The sequence below is a fragment of the Arachis ipaensis genome, chromosome B5, assembly GCF_059453495.1.
Source record: "Arachis ipaensis isolate K30076 ecotype BB chromosome B5, ASM5945349v1, whole genome shotgun sequence".
NCBI classification, from domain to species: Eukaryota; Viridiplantae; Streptophyta; class Magnoliopsida; order Fabales; family Fabaceae; genus Arachis; species Arachis ipaensis.
In genome coordinates, this window is record NC_142440.1 from 80,020,001 (window position 1) to 80,031,860 (window position 11,860).

Below are 11,860 nucleotides of genomic sequence, written 5' to 3' on the forward strand. Positions count from 1 at the left end.
GAAATGGTCCCATAAAGTCAATGCCCCATACATCAAATATCTCACAGAACAACATGCTGAGGCATTTCATCCGTTTGGGATGTGTTTCCCAACCTCTGACACTGATGGCAAGACACACATAACCGGTTAGCATCCTTGAATAAGGTTGGCCACCAGAATCTACAACCAACACCTTTTTAGCGGTCCTTTGTGGGCCAAAGTGGCCACCACATTCGGACGAATGGCAAGCTTCAAGAATTGGTTGGATTTCAGACTCCGGGATACATCTTCAAATTACTTGGTCCACGCCCTTCTTCTACAAGTGAGGGTCATCCCAAATATAGTATTTGGAATCACTCCTCAACTTGTCCCTTTGGTTTTTCGAAAGGTTGGGAGGGAAGATTTTCACAACCAAGTAGTTCGCCATTGGGGCAAACCAAGGAAAGCTATCCAACACAGCATGCAAACTATCCAATGGGAATGAGTCATTGATCGGAAATGGATCAAATTTCAAATTCTCAATGCGGCTTAAATGATCTGCAACCAGGTTTTGAGATCCACTCCGGTCCCTAATCTCAATGTCGAATTCTTGCAAAAGCAAGATCCAACGTATGAGTCTAGGCTTTGACTCATTCTTTGTCAATAAGTACTTTAAAGCTGCATGATCCGTGTATACCACTATCTTTAAAGCTGCAAATAAGATCTGAATTTATCTAAAGTATGAACAATAGCTAGGAGTTCTTTTTCAGTAGTGGTATAGTTGGATTGTGCTGCATCCAGTGTTTTAGAAGAGTAAGCAATGACATAAGGGAGTTTACCATCGCACTGTGCAAGCACGGCACCTACAGCATGGTTTGACGCATCACACATTATCTCAAATGGCAACGTCCAGTTGGGGCCTCGCACAACCGGTGCCGTGGTGAGAACTCTCCTTAGCTCTTCAAAAGCTTTCACACATTCACTGTCAAACTTAAAATCCACATCTTTTTGGAGTAGGTGCAACAATGGCAAAGCAATCTTGCTGAAATCTTTGATAAAGCGCCTATAGAATCCTGCATGTCCCAAAAACGAGCGGACCTTCCTCACAGATGAGGGGTGAGGTAAAGTGGTGATAACATCGACCTTGGCCGGGTCTACAAAAATGCCCTCATGAGATACTACATGTCCTAACACTATACCTTGTCATACCATGAAGTGACATTTTTCAAAATTTAAGACAAGGTTAGTGTCAACAAATCTAGCTAGGACCTTGGCCAAGTTCTCTAAGCAACAATCAAATGAAGTACCATAAACGCTGAAGTCAACCATAAAGACTTCCAGACAATTCTCCATTAGGTCGGAGAAGACACTCATCATGCACCGCTGAAAAGTAGCGGGTGCATTACATAGTCCAAATGGCATCCTTTTATAGGCAAAGGTGCCAAACGGACAAGTAAACGTGGTCTTCTCCTGATCTTCAAGAGCAATATGAATCTGGAAGTAGCCAGTAAATCCATCAAGAAAGCAGTAGTGAGATTTACCTGCCAAACGGTCTAACATCTGATCGATGAAGGGCAAGGGGTAATGGTCCTTCCGTGTAGCGGTGTTCAATCTTCTGTAATCAATACACACTCGCCACGCATTTTGTACTCTTTTAGTGACTATTTCACCGTTGTCCTTCTTGACCGTTATGATGCCTGACTTCTTGGGAACAACCTGGACCGGGCTCTCCCACTCACTGTCGGAGATTGGGTATATGATATCCGCATCCAGTAATCTGGTGACCTCTTTCTTCACTACATCGAGGATGGTTGGGTTGTGCCTCCTTTGCGGTTGCCTAACCGACCTAGCTCCATCTTGGAGAAATATCCTATGCATGCACTTGCGGGGGTCAATTCCCACAATATCCGCTAGGCTCCATCCTATTGCTTTCTTGTACTTTCTCAGAACATCTAGGAGCTTTTCTTCTTTTTCACTTGAAAGCTCACTAGTAATAATGACCGAAAACCTTTGATTGTCCTCTAAGAAAGCATACTTCAAATGAGATGGAAGGGGCTTCAGCTCACTTTTTACCTCAAGCTGAGGTTCCTTTTCATCAAGCTCATGGAGTTCATTCTTGACAACTTTTTCATGTTCATCCTCTTGGTCATTCGCTTCTTCAACAATAGGGTAGCACAACTGGTTGTGGTCTTCTTCTTGCACTTTCGCTACCACTTCATCAATTACATCAGAACGAAGCACAGAATATTCTTCGGGAGGATGTTTCATGGCTTCTTCTAAATTGAACCTGATAGTCTTGTCTCCAACCTCAAAGGAATATGTGCCGGTGAAGGCATCTAACTTAAATTTAGAGGTCTTGAGGAAGGATCTACCAAGTAGAACGGAAGAGGAGTTTCTATTTTCTATTGGAGGCATTTCAAGGATGTAAAAGTCAACCGGAAAAACCAAATCCTTGATTGCCACAAGTACATCTTCCACTATTGCCATCACCGTGATCACACTTTTATCGGCTAAGGCAAACCTCGCCGCCGACTTCTTTAGTGGAGCTAAATTCAACCGCACATAAATAGAAAGTGGCATGATGCTTACACAAGCTCCCAATACACACATACAATAATGAAAAGTGCATCCACCAATACAACAAGACACCAAACAAGGTCCAGGGTCACCACATTTCTTTGGAATAGGTTCTATCAAGGAAAAAATTGAACTACCAAAGGATAATGTCTCCAATTCTCCTATCTTATCCTTGTGTGTACACAAGTCTTTCAAAAATTTTGCATACTTTGGAATTTGTTGAATAGCATCAAGAAGGGGTATGGTTACCTCAACCTTCTTGAACACTTGAAGCATGTTCAAATCAAATTCCGGTGTTTTCTTTGCCTTCTTCACCATGGAAGGGAATGGAATAGGAAAGACTCATCCACTATAGCTTTCCTCTTGGGTTCCTTCAGATTTACTCCTTCTTCCTCATGCCTTTTGTCTACCACCTCTTCTTCACGTGGAGCTTCAACAACCACTTCTTCCTCATAAATGTCTCCCATGACCCTTGGAGATATCTCCTCCAATGTAGTCATCGACTGTAGAGTGATGGCGTTGAGACCGCCCTTTGGGTTTAGTTGGGGTTGGGATGGAAGGTTAGAAGAGCTTGAGGATTGGTTGGCATTGTTGTTGGGAGTTGATGGTTGGTTTGGCATGGTCATCTTTGAAAGCATGTTGGTGAGGTTAGCCAATTGAGCGCCCAAGGCATCAAATTGAGCCTTGTTGCTTTCATCTCTTTTCTCCATGGAGGCTCTAAGCTCATCAACTTGATTGTTGGAAGATGGAAGGGTTTGGTTGGATTGTTGTCTATGGTGTGGTGCTTGGTACTTGGTGTGATTATTTTGGTTTTGGTTGGAGTGGCCTTGGTTAGCTTGGTAGTTGGTGTTGTTATGGTTGTATTGGGATGAAGATTGGTTATTATTGTGATGAGAAGAAGAGTTATTTCATCTTTGGTTTTGATTGCTTCCTTGTGCATTATCTCTCCACCCTTGATGTTTATTACCACCTTGAGGGTAATTGTTGTGGCCTTGAGAAGGATAGGGTGGATGGTTGTTATAATTCACATTGGCTACTACAAGAGCATGTTCTTCTTGAATTTGATGGCATTGATTGGTGTAATGTGTGGTGCTAGAGCACAAACCACAAATCCTAGGAGGGCCTTCAAGTTGAGCAACTGGAGGTGGGGCTTGGATGGCTTGGATGGAGTAGTATTCCTTTTGATCCTTTTGTATTTGGGTAAGGATGGTAGTCATATCTCCAAGTGCTTTGGTTAGACTTGATTCGGAAGGGGTTGGTTCTACCACACCCTTGAGAGGATTACTTCTCACCCTTGTATGTTGTGTAGCCTCGACAACATCCTTTATCAAATTCCAAGCTTCTCCCTCCGTCCTATTTTTCGAAAGGGAACCACCGCTAGGAGCGGTAAGCAATCTTCTATCTTCCACACAAAGACCTCCGGCGAAGTAGCTAATGAGCAAGTGAGTGTTCATCCCATGGTGTGGACAAGATTCCAATAGCCTCTTGAATCGAGACTAATACTCATACAAACTCTCTTGGTCTCTTTGTATTATACCCGAAATCTCCTTCCGGATGTAGTCAGTCTTCTTCGGTGGGAAAAATTTATCTAGAAACTCTCTCCTCAAAAAATCCCAATTAGTCACAATCTCATCCGGTAGCGAATAAAACCATGTCTTTGTTTTCCCTTCAAGAGAGAAAGGGAAGGCAAAAACCATGATAGCCACCTCATTGGCCCCATGCCTTCGAGCCGTAGAACAAGCAACTTGAAAATCTCTTAGACGTCGGATGGGGTCTTGACCCGGCAACCCATGATATTTAGGAAGTAGATTTATCAAGCTACTCTTCAATTCAAAGTTTGGATCAAGGTTAGGATACCTTGCTTGCAACGGTTGAAGTATGATATCCGGAGCCCCTTGCTCTTGCAAAGTGATCCGTCGTGGCTCCGCCATGTGTGACTCACCTATACGATGTAAAGATGTATTATTAATGCCAACAGAAGAATAGGAAGTAGCGGACTCCAAGTCACTCTCGGTACCGCCTAGTGATTCGGTATGTTCCTCAAGAGAGGCCGAAGTACTAGCCGTATAATCCAACCGCCGTCTAGCTTGCCGAGTATGTAACAAAGTTCTTTCAATCTTGGGACCAAAATTGGTTAAGCTAGAATCTGGTTGAGACCGAGTCATCAAACTTGAGAGTCATAGCACAAATGCAAAAGAAATCTAAACTATAGCTAAGTATTGAAAGCAATTAAACTATCTACAATATTCACATATTCACATATCCAATATCAAGGCATATGTTGCAACCATTCCCCGGCAACGGCGCCAAAAATTTGATGGGCTTGAGAGGATGCTATGTTGGTAAAGATTTTCTTAATAAAGTTGCGTTGCAAGTATAACTCTACCGTCAACAAGCCTCGAGGATCAAATTTAGAGAGGGATTTGGTTGTCACAAGTTCAACCCCAATAGAAATAATCGAAATATTTAAACCTCGGGTCATCTCAGAAGGAATGGTCAAACATGTGCTTCAATATTGGTTAGAATTCCGGGGTTGCAAGTCATGAGCAAGAAAATAAAATGGAAATCTTAACAAGCAAGCAATCTTAAAATGCAAGAAATTAATTCAAATAACTAAGCAAGACATGAGCAATTCCAAACTAACAAGTAACATCCAATATGATTATATTCTAACTAAACAAGTAACTATAACTAAGACAAGTAATTAAGAATTTTGGGTTTTCAAATAGGAATGATAAAAGCAACTCTTGGCTAGGCATGGGAATTGGGGTCACCATCCTTGTCTAATAACCATATTTTGACAATTATGAGGAACCAAACTTATTAAGTCTACTTCTATACTTGAAGTACGTCAAATGGTTTGGTCAACATCAACCCATAAGTTCTAACCTCACTCCTAATTGACTTAATAGAAGGTTAGCGTCAATGGTTATCAAATTAACCACTAAGGGTTCCCAAATCATCAAATCCATTAGACCTAATGACTCAAGTTTACCCAATTCCCTTAGCCTAGGCCAAGAGTGAAAAGAACTACTCCATAATCAAGGTAAACAATTCATCAAACACTTGGTAAGCATTAATAAAAGACATGTTCAAATTGCAATTAAATTGAAATTAACAAGTACCCACTAACAATTATCAACATACAATCATCCAAACAACATAATTAATCATAGAAATGATCAAAGTAACATCAACAAGTCAAGATTCACAACATTCATGAAATGGGTATAAGGTGACAATTGATAAGAATTTATAAAACTAATACAAGATCTAAGCAAAATTAAACTAAGGAATTCAAATTAAACTATCAAAACTAGAAATTAACAAGATCCAATTCAGAATTCAACAAGGGAAGATCAAATTAAAACTAGATCTAGAGAGGAACAAGGGTTTCTCTCTCTAGAAGAACAAAGAACCAAAAAACTAGCTAAAATTGTGTCTTAGTGTAAAATGGTTGATCCCCCCCCTTTTCCTTAGCATCCTTGGGTTTTTTCTTACAGAAACAGCTTGAAATTGGGCCTCCTGAGCCTTAAAAATCGCTAGGCACGATTTCCTTTAATGAGGTCACGTGCAGCTTCCCACGCGTGCGTGCCATGCGTGCGTGCGCGCCGATTGCTTTTGTGATCCACGTGTGCGCGCCAAGTGTGCGTGCACGTCGATAGAAATCTTCTGATCCGCGCGGATGCATCCATCCTTGCGCGCCGCTTCTAGCCATCCTCATCTATGCGTGCGCGCCAATGCTGATTTTCCCAAAAATTCAAATCTTCATGTTCCCTCCTTTTGTGCATGCTTTATTTCTTTCTTCTATGCCATTCCTACCCTATAATTCCTAAAATCACTTAACAAATACATCACAGCATCGAATAGCAATAGAAGATGATTAAAATATGGCAATTTGAAGGCAAAACAAGCATGTTTTTCATCATGGAGCAATATTAGGAAGTGAACACAAAACCATGCATTTCTTGTGAATAAGTGTGAGAAATATTGACAAAACCCCCCAAATTCTACACAATATTAACCACAAAATTGGGGTTTATCAGCTTACTGCTAACACGCCATTTGTCTTTGACATAGAGTGTCAGCAGGTGTTCGAGACCCTGAAAGCTAAGCTGGTCACAGCACCAGTCATTTCTGCACCAGACTGGACATTACCATTCGAACTAATGTGTGATGCCAGTGACCATGCCATTGGTGCAGTATTGGGATAGAGGCATAACAAGCTTCTGCACGTCATTTACTGTGCTAGCCGTGTTTTGAATGACGCACAGAAGAAGTACACAACCACAGAAAAGGAGTTGCTTGCAGTGGTTTATGCCATTGAAAAGTTCAGATCTTATTTAGTGGGATCAAAAGTGATTGTGTACACTGACCATGCTGCTCTAAAATATCTCCTCACAAAGTAGGATTCAAAACCCAGACTCATAAGATGGGTGTTGCTTCTGCAAGAGTTTGATATGGAAATAAGAGACAGAAAAGGGACAGAGAATCAAGTAGCTGATCACCTGTCCCGGATAGAACTAGTAGCAGGAGTATCCCTCCATCCTACTGATATCTCTGAAACCTTTCTGGATGAGCAATTATTTGCTATTCAGGAAGCTCCGTGGTTTGCAGACATTGCAAACTATAAGGCTCAGTAATGTCAAGCTATTGACAGTAAAGAAGTGCTTATTGGGAGGCAACTCAATCTTATTTATCTATGTTAATTACTTTTTCATTTTATTTTCCATTGTTATTTTATGTTTTCTTTAGGTTGATGATCATGTGGAGTCATAAAAATAGCTGTAGAATTAAAGCAGAATAAAAAACAGCATCAAAAATAGCACACCCTGGAGGACAGACTTACTGGTGTTTAAACGCCAATAAGAGTAGCAGAATGGGCATTAAACGCCCAGTCTGGCACCATTCTGGGCGTTTAACACCAGAAAGAAGCAACAAGCTGGCGTTTAACGCCAGAACAGAGCACCAAGTTGGCGTTAAACGACAGAAACAGGCTGTAACCTCGCGTTTAACGCCAAAATTGCACTCTAAGGGCGTTTTTCACGCCTAAATAGAGCAAGGATGGGAAGTCCTTGACCCCTCAGGATCTGTGGACCCCACAGAATCCCCACCAACCTCAACTCATTCTCTCTTCCCCAAGATCCCCACCTACCTCACCATTCAAATTCAAACCACACACCTCCATCTCCTCCACTTCTTCTTCTACTCCCTTCTTTCTTCTTTTGCTCGAGGACGAGCAAACCTTTTAAGTTTGGTGTGGAAAAAAGCATTGCTTTTTTATTTTTCCATAACCATTTATGACACCTAAGGCCGGAGAAACCTCTAGAAAGAGGAAATGGAAGGCAATTGCTTCCACCCCCGAGTCATGAGAGATGGAGAGGTTCATCTCAAGGGTCCATAGTTCAGTGGTAGAGCATTTGACTGCAGATCAAAGAGCCATGAGGGAGGAGCAACAAAGACAAGGAAGAGACATAGAGGAGCTCAAGAGAACCATTGGTTCTTCAAGAGATAGAAGACGCCACCCTCACTAAGGTGGACCCGTTTCTTAATCTCCTTGTTTATTTGTTTTTCTGTTTTCAGTTTTGAGCTTTATGTTTGACTATGTTTTGTGTCTTTACTACATGATCATTAGTGTCTAGTGTCTATGTCTTAAAGCTATGAATGTCCTATGAATCCATCACCTTTCTTAAATAAAAAATGCTTTAATTACAAAAGAACAAGAAGTACATGAATTTTGAATTCATTTGTGAGATTAGTTTAATTATTTTGATGTGGTGACAATACTTGCTACTTTCTGAATGAATGCTTGAACAGTGCATATGTCTTTTGAATTCGTTGTTTATGAATGTTAAAATTGTTGGTTCTTGAAAGAATAACAAAAAAGGAGAAATGTTATTGATAATCTAAAAAATCATAAAATTGATTCTTGAAGCAAGAAAAAGCAGTGAAGAACAAAGCTTGCGAAAAAAATAAATAAATAAAAGAAAGAAAAAGGAAAAGCAAGCAGAAAAAGCCAATAGCTCTTTAAACCAAATGGCAAGAGCAAAAAGCCAGTAACCCTTTAAACCAAAAGGCAAGGGTAATAAAAAGGATCCAAGGCTTTGAGCATTAATGGATAGGAGGGCCCAAAGGAATAAAATCCCGGCCTAAGCGGCTAAACCAAGCTGTCCCTAACCATGTGCTTGTGGCGTGAAGGTGTCAAGTGAAAAGCTTGAGACTGAGCGGTTAAAGTCGTGATCCAAAGCAAAAAGAGTGTGCTTAAGAACCCTGGACACCTCTAATTGGGGACTCTAGAAAAGCTGAGTCACAATCTGAAAAGGTTCACCCAGTTATGTGTCTGTGGCATTTATGTATCCAGTGGTAATATTGGAAAACAAAGTGCTTAGGGCCACGGCCAAGACTCATAAAGTAGCTGTGTTCAAGAATCAACATATTGAACTAGGAGAATCAATAACACTATCTGAATTCTAAGTTCCTATAGATGCTGATGAGCGGATAATTTATACGCTTTTTGGCATTGTTTTTACATAGTTTTTAGTATGATTTAGTTTGTTTTTAGTATAATTTTATTAGTTTTTAAATAAAATTCACATTTCTAGACTTTACTATGATTTTGTGTGTTTTTTTGTGATTTCAGGTATTTTCTGGCTGAAATTGAGGGACTTGAGCAAAAATCAGATTCAGAGGTTGAAGAAGGACTGCAGATGCTGTTGGATTCTGACCTCCCTACACTCAAAGTTGATTTTCTGGAGCTATAGAACTCCAAATGATGTGCTCTCAATTGCGTTGGAAAGTAGATATCCAGGGCTTTCCAGAAATATATAATAGTCCATACTTTTCCCGAGTTTAGATGACGCAAAATGGCGTTTAACGCAAGCTTCCTGCCCTATTCTAGAGTTAAACGCCAGAAACAGGTTGCAAAGTGGAGTTAAATGCCAGAAACAGGTTACAAACTGGTGTTCAACTCCAAGAGAAGCCTCTACACGTGAAAAGCTCAATGCTCAGCCCAAGCACACACCAAGTGGGCCCCAGAAGTGGATTTCTGCATCATTTACTCATTTCTGTAATCCCTAGTAACTAGTCTGATATAAATAGGACCCTTTACTTTTGTATTAGACATCTTTGATTAGTTTTATGCTATCTTAGACCTTTATGGAGGCTGGCCATTCTGCCATGCCTGGACCTTGTTCTTATGTATTTTCAACGGTAGAGTTTCTACACACCATAGATTAAGGTGTGGAGCTCTGCTGTTCCTCATGAATTAATGCAAAGTACTATTGTTTTTCTATTCAATCCAAGCCTATTTCTTATCTAAAATATACACTTGTTCTTCAACCTGAGGAAGGTGATGATCCGTGACACTCATCATTATTCTCACCTATGAACGCGTGCCTGACAACCACTTCCGTTCTACTTGCAATAGCTTAAGTGCATATCTCTTAGCCTCCTGGTTCATGACGCATGGTTGCCTTGCCTGACAACCGAGCCTTCCATTCCATGAGATCAGAGTCTTCGTGGTATAGGCTAGAATTATTGGCAGCCATTCTTGAGATCTAGAAAGTCTAAACCTTGTCTGTGGTATTCCGAGTAAGATCTGGGAAGGGATGGCTGTGACGAGCTTCAAACTTGCGAGTGCTGGGCGTAGTGACAGATGCAAAAGGATTACTGAATCCTATTCCAGTATGATCGAGAACCGACAGATGAATAGCCGTGCGGTGATAGCGCATTTTAGACCATTTTCACTCTGAGGATGGGATGTAGCCATTGACGACGGTGATGCCCTACATAACGCTTGCAATGGAAAGGAGTAGGAATGATTGGACGAAGACAGCAGGAAAGCAGAGGTTCAAGAGGAACAAAAGCATCTCTATACGCTTATCTGAAATTCTCACCAATGACTTACATAAGTATTTCTATCCTATTTTACGTTTTATTTATCTTTTAATTATCAAAACTCTATAACCATTTGAATCCGCCTGACTGAGATTTACAAGGTGACCATAGCTTGCTTCAAGCCGACAATCTCCATGGGATCGACCCTTACTCACGTAAGGTTTATTACTTGGACGACCCAGTGCACTTGCTTGTTAGTTGTGCGAAGTTGTGACAAAGTGTGATTCACGTTTGAGAGCACCAAGTCTTTGGCACCATTGTTGATGATCACAATTTCGTGCACCAAGTTCTATGGCTTCAGAATTTTTAAGAAAGAATTCTAGAGTTAAATGCCAAATTATTTGGTAATAAGACTTGGGAAGATGAACCTCCCTTGCTCACCAATGAACTGAATGCATTGGATAGGCAGAAATTACCTCAAAAGAAACGGGATCCTGGTAAATTCCTAATTCCCTGTAACATAGGCACCATGACCTTTGAGAAGGCTCTATGTGACCTGGGGTCAGAAATAAACTTAATGCCACTCTCTGTAATGGAGAAACTTGGGATCTTTGAGGTGCAAGCTGCCAGAATCTCATTAGAGATGGCAGACAACTCAAGAAAAGAGGCTTATGGACTAGTAGAGGACGTGCTAGTAAAGGTTGAAGGCCTTTACATCCCTGCTGATTTTATAATCCTAGACACTGGGAAGGATGAGGATGAATCCATCATCCTTGGAAGACCCTTCCTAGCCACAGCAAAAGTTGTGATTGATATGGACAGAGGAGAGTTGATCCTTCAACTGAATGAGGAATACCTTGTGTTTAAAACTCAAGGATCTCCTTCTGTAACCATGGAGAGGAAGCATGAAAAGCTTCTCTCACTACAGAGTCAACCAAAGCCCCCACAGTTAAACTCTAAGTTTGGTGTTGGGAGACCACAACCAAACTCTAAGTTTAGTGTTGCACCCCCACATTCAAACTCTAAGTTTGGTGTTGGGAGGTTCCAACCTTGCTCTGATTATCTGTGAGGCTCCATGAGAGCTCACTGTCAAGCTATTGACATTAAAGAAGCACTTGTTGGGAGGCAACCCAATGTTATTTAATCATATCTATTTTATTTTCTTTTTGTTATTTCGTGTTTTATTAGGTTGATGATCATGTGGAGTCACAAAAACTACTGAAAAATCAAAAACAGAATGAAAAACAGCATTAAAAATAGCACACCCTGGAGGAGGAGCATTCTGGCGTTTAAACGCCAGAAACAAGCATCTGTCTGGCGTTTAACGCCAGAAACAAGCACCAAGCTGGCGTTTAACGCCAGAAACAAGCATCTACCTGGCGTTAAACGCCAGAAACAGGCTACATTTGGGCGTTTAACACCAGAAACAAGCAGCAATCTGGCGTTAAACACCAGGATTGCACAACAAGGGTGTTTTACACGCCTAATT